The sequence below is a fragment of the Brienomyrus brachyistius genome, chromosome 23 (genome assembly GCF_023856365.1).
Source record: "Brienomyrus brachyistius isolate T26 chromosome 23, BBRACH_0.4, whole genome shotgun sequence".
Lineage (NCBI taxonomy): Eukaryota > Metazoa > Chordata > Actinopteri > Osteoglossiformes > Mormyridae > Brienomyrus > Brienomyrus brachyistius.
The window spans coordinates 11,991,799-12,004,988 of NC_064555.1; the positions used below are offsets into that span (position 1 = coordinate 11,991,799).

General features: G+C 44.6%; 4 non-coding genes across 4 annotated transcripts; all 4 read right to left on the reverse strand.

Annotated features, from left to right (window-relative positions):
* Positions 1-4,784: 4,784 nt before the first annotated feature.
* On the reverse strand, positions 4,785-4,867 carry trnal-uaa (transfer RNA leucine (anticodon UAA)). Its single transcript has one exon. It is a non-coding gene; the product is annotated as a tRNA-Leu (tRNA).
* A 4,866-nt stretch (positions 4,868-9,733) lies between these two features.
* Positions 9,734-9,805, reverse strand: trnah-gug (transfer RNA histidin (anticodon GUG)). Its single transcript has one exon. It is a non-coding gene; the product is annotated as a tRNA-His (tRNA).
* Positions 9,806-10,712: 907 nt separating this feature from the next.
* On the reverse strand, positions 10,713-10,784 carry trnah-gug (transfer RNA histidin (anticodon GUG)). Its single transcript has one exon. It is a non-coding gene; the product is annotated as a tRNA-His (tRNA).
* Positions 10,785-11,691: 907 nt separating this feature from the next.
* trnah-gug (transfer RNA histidin (anticodon GUG)) lies at positions 11,692-11,763 on the reverse strand. The gene has a single exon. It is a non-coding gene; the product is annotated as a tRNA-His (tRNA).
* Between the last annotated feature and the right edge of the window lie 1,427 nt (positions 11,764-13,190).

The window sequence follows — 13,190 nt, forward strand, 5'->3', positions numbered from 1 at the left end:
CAGCGCGATTCCTCCCCTGAATATCGTTTATGGCCTATAAAGGGTACTCCTTATGCTCCGTGGATAGATTACAGCGATTAAGTGTTTTATATACGTGTGGAAAAAAATTAAAATGCCTGTAACGCAGCTGTTAATAAAATGTTAAATTTATTGAATAAAAGGTGTCACGTTTTTATTTTTTCCCCCGACATTAACCTAACATCCCTAACAATTTTTTTATTTTTATTTTTTTACCCCAACATTAATATAACAACCATAACAATTTTTTTATTTTTTCCCCCATCATTAATCTAACAACCATAACAATCTTTAAATAGTTTTAAGGAACATACATTTTGCAGCTTTGAAAGTTTATCAGCATTAACACGGCTAATACACTTGTGATATTTCTTGATAAACTTGGATACTAGAGCGTCGTTTTTCCTCAAGTCGTCAGAGTACAACATCATAGTCTCTTGAAATGAAAGGCCCTTGAAGCGGTGGTAGAGGAAAAAGGCGACGTGGGCCCCGCACGTGGAAGAAAAGTCGGGTTGAACTTGACGCGTATTATACCTTATTTCGGTAGCGTGCATCCCCAAGAAGCGCATAAAACTCTTTGGGTAGTAAGGGGAATCGGGGGGATAACCGTAAGAATCAAAGAAGGAGGCTTTGCCCTCTTGGGGCTCCAAAATTATCCCGATCCAGTGTTCACCCTCTCTATTCTGGTCATGCGTGTTTGCGACCAGAAAAGCGGGCCTGGTCTCTATGCGGGCGGGTAATAAATCGCTAGGCCACACGCCTCCAAAAGCATCCCCTAGCAGGGGGCGTAAAAGGCATTCCAGCTGGTGAGTGTTCATGATGATGATTAAAAGTCCACCAAAACCTGTCTCTTGGCGTTTATTTCAATCACGCTGTCGAAGCAGGCGTAGACGATGAGACTCATGGTTCGAGGTAGCGGGGCTCTGAACCTTAAATCCAGACGGCACGTGCCGCTGATGGCGGGTGACAGGGTACCGCCGTCCAGCTCGTCGTCTCGGGAGAGATTGAGAGCAAATAGCGAGTATCCGTTTTCAAAATCCTCGCGGTTAATGCATAACGGCGAATCCCTTAAATGCCTGTTTGTAGCCAGGAAAAGGTTGTAAAACTCTCTGACCGACTGCCTCGCGTTAAAATCGGGCTGGAACGGTTTGCTGGGTATGTGACGGCCGTTGACGGAGAGGCTCAGAAATTCCAGGTCACAATGCTGAAACCTGAACGGGTTTCGGTTTCGCGTACCCACGAACGCCGCGTGGTCCACGATCCCCAAAACGATGTAGCGCGGTAAGTTGCCCAGGAAGAGGTTGTCCTGCGGGCAGACCCGCGATTGCGCGGGCAGCGTATAATTTTTAACGACTACCCTGCTTATAGGGTACAGGGCGTTTGCTTTCAGGAGAGCGGCCGCGTGACCCAGTGACACCGCCGGGGAGACCTCCACTTTTTTCACAAACAGGCTGGCCCTCAGTATTTTCAGCTCGTAATCGGTGTCATTTCTACACATGAGGCTAAAGTCGCTTTTAGCCTTTACAAACTTTAAGCGTATATCCACATTGTTTAACAGCATCCGTTCACTGAAAAAAATATCTGCGTGTATAGGGCCCATTACAGAAAATTCCCTAGAGTTTCTACAGAAGGCGGCTCGCTTCTGCAACCCCACATTAGGCCCCTGCGCGGAGACGTCCACGCTATCCAAATCGGCTCCGACGTCTTTGTACCAGAGCCCTGCCGAAAACTGACTCTCTAGCGTATCTGTAGAAAAATTGAGCAGGGTCTCTATGAATGACCTATAGGGGTGCGTGGCCGACGAAGAACTGATCAGGACGTCGTTCAGACTCACATCCAGCTGAGAGAATATGCTGTTTAGCGGGTACTGTATAATACCACAGGGGTCGGCGTCAACCAGGGGGGCTCCATCGGCCCTAACGATCCTGAGCCTTAGATATAGCAGTGTAGAGTTGAGGTCCAGATAGAAATTGCCCGACCCCGGTATTAGGAAATCCAAAACATCCTGATCGGTAATGGAATTTAATGGGTTGATTTCTACATAATTGGTCTGATCTATGGATAATTGCGTCATAGGGGCCGCAAATAGATCTAGCTCAGATTTGGTGCATTCTGCTGAGAGGCGGTGAGCTAGAGCCATTCTTGATTACTTGGTGTTTTCTCTCTCTCTCTCTCTCTCTTAAAATATGTCCCCGGGGGGTTTCCTGTTTCTCTTAGCCTGTCGAGACTTGGGAATCCTCACGGCTCTGCCAAGTTTATTTTTTTTTCTCCGATGACCTTGGTGCTGCGGTAGAGGGGCCTGGGCTCTCGTTCTACTCCCCCTCCTCCGAGAGAGGAACAGCAGACCCGACCCTTCCTGCTTGGGGTCAGCTGTGTTTGTAAAACGGCCGCTGACTACAGAGCTGGCGAGATCCGATCCTATTCCTTTGACCGCCGATTTCAAATGAGGTTTCGCTATATCGACCCCACGCTTAAGAAAGGGTAAAACAAATCTAAAAGCCCTACTGAGCATGGAGCCCAAGCCACGCCCGTACATCACTGGGCCCCCCGCAAAACCGGGGAGCCCATGTCCCGCCTGACTGGTGTAATACGAAATAAATCTCTGAGGATTGTGGTACGCCATGCTCCCCCCACCACCACCACCACGTGCGCTTTCTCTTGTTTTGTTTTTAAACGGGGCGAAAGTGTAGCTTGACGATCGTTTTTCCGTAGGAGAAATTAATCAGAGTATTCTGATCGTTCTTTATCTCAATATGCAAATTCTGCAGGCTCTGCTTGTTCACCGGTACGTAGTGCAGCTTGTGGAACGGCAAAGTGACTACGTCGCCGAACGCACCGTCTATTTTAACGGTTCTGAGAAGCGGGACTACAAATTCCCCCACGTGCTGCGGTTCCACGATGTTACAGTAGACGTACATATTGTAGAATCCCGCGTGAATGTCGGCAGGGTAGGGTGAGGTCGACCCGCTACCTCCTCCTCCTAGGTTATACCAGTGACCCGGCTCAAAGCCCAGCATGTAGGCCAGAGTAGGTTTAAATTGGATCTTGTACTTCTGGTTTCCCGTTATATTAACCCTTCGCGTAATCTCGTTGTATGAGAAGGAAACTTCACTACCTAATTTTTTTAACGTAGCGTCCATCTCTGTCACAATCTGTTTCAGAGATTCATAATAGCCGACTTTAATTTTCCGAGAAAAAAGGAAAGGCCGATCCACTAAAGGATCGGCCTCTCTCTTTGCCTCCGCCTCCGTATCCCGCAATTCAAAACTATTTTCCGGGTATGTGATATTTCGCCACGTGTAACAATACATGATTTCAGCCAGCGCTACCTCGTAAGGCCCCCGTAGCTCTATAGGTCGCGATAACATCACAGTGTAATCCGAACTCTTGTTATCGGGGAAGATGGAGAGACAAGAGTTTGACGGCAGCGTGAGGTAAAAAGAGGGGCGATCCTCCATTTTTCCCCCTCTTTTCTATTAAAAAATTAAACCTGTATCAAGTCCGACCGCGGTATCCACGAATCGAACCTTGAGGGCCAACCCTGCCAATGTACTAAAATCCATTTTTTCCCCTTTCTGTCGGTCTTTGAGCCTATAACCTTCTCGACCTTGAACGTGCGTCTCGGAGATATTTTGATTTTCTGCAGCTCCGCTTCATAGAATGTCCCCTCTAGTATTTCGCCGCGCACGTCCCTCAATTTATACACCGGTGGGGATCTGGGCACACGGTCGCATATGACAAAGTACTCATCGGTGAATGTCTGCTCGTACTTTTTGTCAAATATCTGACTGTGCTTGGAGACTCTCACGGTGTCCCCTATGTTAAACTTAAAATGTGGCCGTGTGCTTTTTTTCTTCAGAGGGCCGTATAGATTATCAAATACTAGATGAGCATTATCGAGCGTGACCTCGGAAGGTTTCATTTTAATAGCGCTGTGAAATGACTGGTTGTACCCCTTTAATAGATCGTCCAACACGTCCACATATCTCCGAGTGTTTTTAGCGGTAAAGTACCTGTACATCCTTTCTTTTAACGTTCGATTAAATCTCTCTACGACGGAAGCTTTAAGTTCACTAGCCGTAGTGAAATGGGTGATTTTATGAGTTTTTAAAAGTTTCTGAAAAGTCCCATTTAAAAACTCCTTACCGGCATCCGTCTGTAGCTTGAGGGGGACGCCCCCCTCGGTTAAAATAGAATCAAAGGCCTCCTTTACAGCTTCCCCAGTCTTGTTTCTTATAGCACGCGCGTAGGCTTTTTTAGAAAAAACATCAATCACCGTAAGGAGGTATTTTAACCCGTCGTTGTATTTGGCCAGCCCTTGCATGTCGCATAAATCGGCCTGCCACTGATACATGGCTCTCGGTACAAACACTCTGTTCCTAGGGAAATTCTTTTTAACCGGTTTATGTAAAGTATAACTGTCTTGCATAGACAGCCAGTCTCTGATGTCATCACTACTCACTTTTCCACCCACCCCTCTCTTCAGTCTGGAGAAACCCCCGTATGACCCCGGCTGGCTGGGGTCATAGTACGAACGGCTCAAGACGCGAGCTGTAGTCTTGGCAACAGACATGCTTCACACACAGTGAGTGGGAGAGAGCGGCGAAGTGCCGTTTTATAGCTGTCTGTGGAGGGGGGGATGTTAACAGACTGAGTGAACATCAGTGAAATTCTGTTTTTTTTTTATGTATTTAACCCATATTGTGTAGAGTTTGTGTATTATTTAATATTGTGTATTATTATTATTATTATTTTACAAAAGAGTTTAGCTGGGGTGGGGATCGAACCCACGCGGACATATGTCCATTGGATCTTAAGTCCAACGCCTTAACCACTCGGCCACCCTGCTCAACATATTTGTCTATTATTTACAAAGACACTGGTATTCAAGTTTTTAATTTTTTTATTATTATTATTATTATAATTTTACATTTTTTTTTTATTAGTATATAATTAGTGAAAGATATATATATTTAAAAAATGTTAGTATACAATTTGTGAAAGATACATTTAAAAAATGCTGGTATACAATTTGTGAAAGTTACATTTAAAAAATGCTGGTATACAATTTGTGAAAGATACATTTAAAAAAATGCTGGTATACAATTTGTGAAAGATACATTTAAAAAAATGCTGGTATACAATTTGTGAAAGTTACATTTTTTAAGATATATTAAAAAAATACTGGTATACAATTAGTGAAAGATATATATTTTAAAAATGCAGGTATACAATTAGTGAAAGATATACAATTAGTGAAAGATATATATTTGAAAAATGCAGGTATACAATTAGTTACACCCGTGACAGTTGTTGAGGAAGATTAGCGATGTCACATGCATTAAGGTGGATATAGTGGCTTTTTCAACGATACATGTATGCAGAGTAGAAAGCAACTGATTAACATCGATAGGCTGGTTATCATGAAATTTATAGGCAACTACATCTACTATTAAAGCGTAAAATACAAAAATGTGATTACAGTCAAATTCATTGTCGGGGATACAAGATAGACAGGCACGTATGAGACTTTCGGGGGGTTGTCTTTCTCCCTCTGCCATCAGCTGAGTAAGTAAATCCATCCCCCGCTGATAATTTTCTCCGACTTGAGCAATCTCAAATAACACTCTATGAAAGCAGCAACAAGCATGATCATCCCCACAATCGCTTTTCTTGTTTTTATCAATAGCATGCATCAACAGCGGACTAACTTTTTCTAAAAAAACATTTAACATAAACCGTCGTAAGAGTCTCCCGATACCGTTCCCCATCACAAGATGCTTTTGTTTTACTCTCAGGCCTCCCAACGAGTCAGAAATTCTTCTTCCAGGAGCTGCTTAAGGGAGGGGTTCTGTTCAAACAGATCTTGTTCCAGTCGACTGATTTCCAGCATGCCGTCGCGGGCCTCATGCAGATCGTACAGGATAGCTTCCACTGCCCCCTCCAACCTGCCGACGGCCGCTCCGATGCCCAGGGTCGACAGAACGTGGGTCAAGGCGGGTGTCAGCCGGTCGGTCCAGAGGTCACGCAACACAGAGTCAAAGTGTATGTAAAAGTAATTTCTACCTGGGGGAAACAAACAAGGGTGTTGTCTCTGACTGGGGTGCCGCACTTCACAACCGTAGCAGTTTCTCTCTTGATGTTTCCTGATGACTGAGGCTAAAAGGCCCACTATCATAGCCTTAATACAAGTCAGCATCCCACGGCAGAGAGCCGGTCTGGAGAGAAGCGTGCAGATCTCAGGCGCCGGAGAGTCCTCTCCAGGATCAGAGGCCGGTGTTGATGGAGGGGACGGGGAGAGCTCCCCGGCGTCAGAGGCTGGTGTTGGTGGGAGTTCCCCAGGATCAGAGGCCTGTGTTGCAGTTGTAGCCTCATTGTCCCCGCTTTCGTCGTCGGAGAACACACTGTTGCTATAATTTGCTGATGCTGCCATGATGTTGTTGATGTTTGTGAAAGGGGTTGTAACGGAGTCCACTTTATATAGCGACGGTGGGTGAGGGGGAGAGGGGGTGGGGGTGATCCTTACGGCGTAGGTTTTTTCAACTCTTGCATCTCCTTACGCCCCCGACTCTCCTTAAACATCGCTTGGAAGTAACCGGACTTTTCTTTAATCACCCGCATCCAAATCACAAACGGTATCAGCAGCCCAAAACAGTCGCATTTAGGCCGCTGCCATATATTCAGCATTCTCTTGTCCAGCTCCCCGGTCGCGTCCCACTTCATAAAGGTGCTACGTTGTTTACGAGCATCTCTATAGTACATCTCCATTCTTCCCTTGTCCACCTGAATGTCGGGGTCGGGGGTCTCCTCCATCAACGGAGCAACGATAGTCTTCAAGTTTCCCCATTCCGTTTCAGAAAAAAACACCTGATAAGGGTCGTCTTTCGTGGGGTCTGGGCCGTCTCCGATGACCTGAAAGACGCGCAGATCCTCCGCAGCGTTGTCAAAGAGGCAGACCAGTTTATCCCCGTTGGGCAGCTCCCAGGTAGCTCTCGGGTCTTCCGACGGGCGCATCATAGGTACCCGTCTACTTGCCGTATCAATCATCCTAGGAGCCCCCGGAGGCTGCATAACGGTCTCCTGCTCCTGCTGAGTCTTAGAAGGTGAGGCTGAATCTTTCATTTCGGTAGTGCTGGACATGTCTGTATTTTTTTAAGAATTAGTGTTCCCCATACATCGCAAAGCTCCATATATTCCCCGCTGGTGGGGGCGTGGTACGGGTGATAAGGCCTGGCGCCTCTACCCTAGGAGGAAAAGGCCCCCCTCCCCGCTCGCCGAGGGTCTCACCAGGTGCAGTCATATCGTTTCTCTGTTAAGCACTGGGAGTCGAGGTGTCCAACTTGATGTATGGCCCGAGACGTTAGAGACGACCTTCAAAAGTATGGCCCCATACGTTGGTGTAATACGCTTGCGTGTCTTTACTAGATTATTTAATTGTAATTAACCAGGTGCACTCATATCTGTACTTGTGCGAGGTCATATACGGGGAACAAAGCTTCAAACTGATTTTACTGGGGGTGCATGTATGGCCCAAGTCGTTAGAGACGGCCTTCAAAAGTGTGGCACCATACGCTGATGTAATACAAACGCCTGCGTGAGGAAGAAACACACATACATTGTCAAAACTACCGCCAAGCGTTTTTATTGGACGACAGACCCTCCACCTCCTCCTCCTCTCATTCTTCGCTCCAACTTTATCATTTTCTCCCAGAGTCTCAGTCTCTCAGAGTTTGTCACAGACTCGCGCAGCGGCACGGCTCTCAGCTCTCCGGCATCAGACTCGCGCCGCGGCACGGCTCTCAGCTCTCCGGCATCAGACTCGCGCCGCGGCACGGCTCTCAGCTCTCCGGCATCGCTCTCTCCGAGGATTATCCGAGCCCGCGGGGACCTTAGCGCAGTACCGCACCAGACACAGGGTTCTAAGGCCTTTGCTGATTCTCCAAAGCCCGGGACCTTACCGCGGTACCGTAACACCAGACACGCCGTACGCTCACGCTCCATCAGGTAACCCACCCCCGCTCGGCCCCGGCTGTGCCCGACAAAATAATAACTTATTAAAATAACACACACACTCATAAGCACTCTCCTCAATATAACACTCTCCTCAATATAATTTTAAAATAAAATTATAATTAAATAAATCATTTAAAATACTTTATAATAATAATAAATAATAAATAATTTAATTAATAAATAATAATAAATAATAATAAAAAAATAATAAATAAATAATAAATAAATCCAACTCCCGTGACGTCACATCGTACCACCACAACCCCGCCTACACAAGCCCCGCCCACAAGTGACCTTTTGACCTGACCTGTCAATTTGATGGAACCGGTATTGTTCCTCTCTCTGCCATTGTGCAGTAATGAATTACACTGTGACCAATTGCTCTTTCAATTTTTGGCATATTTCCACCACTTGCCGCAAATTCCGTTGCTGTGATGTATTCACTAGTAAAACGCAGTTTTCCTTTCCTCTTATAATTTACACCTATTCAACTATAGTGATGGAAACGAGAACTTCGGGACATGCCCTAGTTAATGCGTCATCATTGCTTCTAATTTCGAACGTATTGAGATTCTACCCGTCAAAAGTCGAAAATCAGTATAACCACTGACAAAGAAGATGAGAAAGCGGAGACTACTGAAAGGTAGAGGGTGCGTATTCAGAAAATTACGCAGTCACTTTGAAGTGAACGCTTAGAAACCAACTAGAGTGGGCCATACACCTGCCGTGACCCGGATTCGAAACGGGGTTGCTGCGGCCACAACGCAGAGTACTGACCACTATACGATCACGGCCGCTTTGCTGAGCCATAGGCCAGGTGCTATACCGCAAGGACTCCTTTCCTCCCTGTCCTTATTAAAATATCACCACCGACAAGTACAGTATTCAATTTCTTCCCCTAATGGAAATATGGCTCTTAGTGATCACTGGTTAAAATAATGATAGATCATTGCGATTTTACACAGTCACCGCCCATGGAACCTTGCTGAGGACAATTCATATGTGGTGACCATTATATCAAATGAAAATGCACTGGCAACAGACTTTTTTTTCAATATGCTAGATTTCATATACACAAAGTTTGCACTCATTTCATCAGATATGCTTTGTTCGTTAGAATCGTCTTTTTTCAGTTGATATTGGTCCCTTTCTGAAATGTAAAAATACACGTACTGAACGACAGTTCCAAAACGAATTTGCAACTGGCACATCGCGGATCCGGCTTCGCAAAGCTTAACCAAGTACATTCTAAACGGCGCGATAATTAGGAAAAACAAAGCGAGAGAGGATCATCCGAACAGAAATCAATGCATTCTTTCAATTTGCCATTGTGCAATAATGAGTTACACTGTGACCAATTGCTCTTTCAAATTTTGGCATATTTCCACCAATCGCCGCAAATTCCGTTGTTATGATGTATTCACTAGTAAAACACAGTTTTCCTTTCCTCTTATAATTTACACCTGTTCAACTATAGTGATGAAAATGAGCACTTCGGGACTTGCCCTAGTTAATGCGTCTTGATTGCTTCTAATTTCGAACGTATTGAGATTCTACCCGTCAAAAGTCGAACATCAGTATAACCACTGACAATGAAGATGAGAAAGCGGAGACTGCTGAAAGGTAGAGGGTGCGTATTCAGAAAATTACGCAGTCACTTGGAAGTGAACGCTTAAAAACCAACGAGAGTGGGCCATACACCTGCCGTGACCCGGATTCGAACCGGGGTTGCTGCGGCCACAACGCAGAGTACTGACCACTATACGATCACGGCCGCTTTGCTGAGCCATAGGCCAGGCGCAATACCACAAGGACGCCTTTCCTCCCCGTCCTTATTAAAATATCACCACCGACAACTACAATATTCAATTTCTTCCCCTAATGGAAATATGGCTCTTAGTGATCACTGGTTAAAATAATGATAGATCATTGCGATTTTACACAGTCACCGCCCATGGAACCTTGCTGAGGACAATTCATATGTGGTGACCATTATATCAAATGAAAATGCACTGGCAAAAGACTTTTTTTCAATATGCTACATTTCACATATACGAAGCTTGCACTCATTTCATCAGATATGCTTTGTTCGTTAGACTCGTCATTTTTCAGTTGATATCGGTCGCTTTCTGAAATGTAAAAATACACCTACTGGACGACAGTTCCAAAACGAATTTGCAACTGGCACATCGCGGATCCGGCTTCGCAAAGCTTAACCAAGTACGTTCTAAACGGCGCGATAATTAGGAAAATCAAAGCGAGAGAGGATCATCCGAACAGAAATCAAACGATTCTTTCAATTTGCCATTGTGCAGTAATGAATTACACTGTGACCAATTGCTCTTTCAAATTTTGGCATATTTCCACCAATCGCCGCAAATTCCGTTGTTATGATGTATTCACTAGTAAAACGCAGTTTTCCTTTTTTCTTATAATTTACACATGTTCAACTATAGTGATGGAAACGAGAACTTCGGGACTTGCCCTAGTTAATGCGTCTTGATTGCTTCTAATTTCGAACGTATTGAGATTCTACCCGTCAAAAGTCGAACATCAGTATAACCACTGACAATGAAAATGAGAAAGCGGAGACTGCTGAAAGGTAGAGGGTGCGTATTCAGAAAATTATGCAGTCACTTGGAAGTGAACGCTTAAAAACCAACGAGAGTGGGCCATACACCTGCCGTGACCCGGATTCGAACCGGGGTTGCTGCGGCCACAACGCAGAGTACTTACCACTATACGATCACGGCCGCTTTGCTGAGCCATAGGCCAGGCGCAATACCACAAGGATGCCTTTCCTCCCCGTCCTTATTAAAATATCACCACCGACAACTACAATATTCAATTTCTTCCCCTAATGGAAATATGGCTCTTAGTGATCACTGGTTAAAATAATGATAGATCATTGCGATTTTACACAGTCACCGCCCATGGAACCTTGCTGAGGACAATTCATATGTGGTGACCATTATATCAAATGAAAATGCACTGGCAAAAGACTTTTTTTCAATATGCTACATTTCACATATACGAAGCTTGCACTCATTTCATCAGATATGCTTTGTTCGTTAGACTCGTCATTTTTCAGTTGATATCGGTCGCTTTCTGAAATGTAAAAATACACCTACTGGACGACAGTTCCAAAACGAATTTGCAACTGGCACATCGCGGATCCGGCTTCGCAAAGCTTAACCAAGTACGTTCTAAACGGCGCGATAATTAGGAAAATCAAAGCGAGAGAGGATCATCCGAACAGAAATCAAACGATTCTTTCAATTTGCCATTGTGCAGTAATGAATTACACTGTGACCAATTGCTCTTTCAAATTTTGGCATATTTCCACCAATCGCCGCAAATTCCGTTGTTATGATGTATTCACTAGTAAAACGCAGTTTTCCTTTTTTCTTATAATTTACACATGTTCAACTATAGTGATGGAAACGAGAACTTCGGGACATGCCCTAGTTAATGCGTCATCATTGCTTCTAATTCCGAACGTATTGAGATTCTACCCGTCAAAAGTCGAAAATCAGTATAACCACTGACAAAGAACATGAGAAAGCGGAGACTGCTGAAAGGTAGAGGGTGCGTATTCAGAAAATTACGCAGTCACTTGGAAGTGAACGCTTAGAAACCAACAAGAGGGGGCCATACACCTGCCGTGACCCGGATTCGAACCGGGGTTGCTGCGGCCACAACGCAGAGTACTGACCACTATACGATCACGGCCGCATTGCTGAGCCATAGGCCAGGCGCTATACCACAAGGACGCCTTTCCTCCCCGTCCTTATTAAAATATCACCACCGACAAGTACAGTATTCAATTTCTTCCCCTAATGGAAATATGGCTCTTAGTGATCACTGGTTAAAATAATGATAGATCATTGCGATTTTACACAGTCACCGCCCATGGAATCTCGCAGAGGACAATTCATATGTGGTGTCCATTATTTCAAATGAAAATGCACTGGCAAAAGACTTTTTTTCAATATGCTACATTTCACATATACGAAGCTTGCACTCATTTCATCAGATATGCTTTGTTCGTTAGACTCGTCTTTTTTCAGTTGATATCGGTCTCTTTCTGAAATGTAAAAATACACCTACTGGACGACAGTTCCAAAACGAATTTGCAACTGGCACATCGCGGATCCGGCTTCGCAAAGCTTAACCAAGTACATTCTAAACGGCGCGATAATTAGGAAAATCAAAGCGAGAGAGGATCATCCGAACAGAAATCAAACGATTCTTTCAATTTGCCATTGTGCAGTAATGAATTACACTGTGACCAATTGCTCTTTCAATTTTTGGCATATTTCCACCACTTGCCGCAAATTCCGTTGTTATGATGTATTCACTAGTAAAACGCAGTTTTCCTTTCCTCTTATAATTTACACCTGTTCAACTATAGTGATGGAAACGAGAACTTCGGGACATGCCCTAGTTAATGCGTCATCATTGCTTCTAATTTCGAACGTATTGAGATTCTACCCGTCAAAAGTCGAAAATCAGTATAACCACTGACAAAGAAGATGAGAAAGCGGAGACTGCTGAAAGGTAGAGGGTGCATATTCAGAAAATTACACAGTCACTTGGAAGTGAACGCTTAGAAACCAACTAGAGTGGGCCATACACCTGCCGTGACCCGGATTCGAACCGAGGTTGCTGCGGCCACAACGCAGAGTACTGACCACTTTACGATCACGGCCGCTTTGCTGAGCCATAGGCCAGGCGCAATACCACAAGGACGCCTTTCCTCCCCGTCCTTATTAAAATATCACCACCGACAACTACAATATTCAATTTCTTCCCCTAATGGAAATATGGCTCTTAGTGATCACTGGTTAAAATAATGATAGATCATTGCGATTTTACACAGTCACCGCCCATGGAACCTTGCTGAGGACAATTCATATGTGGTGACCATTATATCAAATGAAAATGCACTGGCAAAAGACTTTTTTTCAATATGCTACATTTCACATATACGAAGCTTGCACTCATTTCATCAGATATGCTTTGTTCGTTAGACTCGTCATTTTTCAGTTGATATCGGTCGCTTTCTGAAATGTAAAAATACACCTATTGGACGACAGTTCCAAAACGAATTTGCAACTGGCACATCGCGGATCCGGCTTCGCAAAGCTTAACCAAGT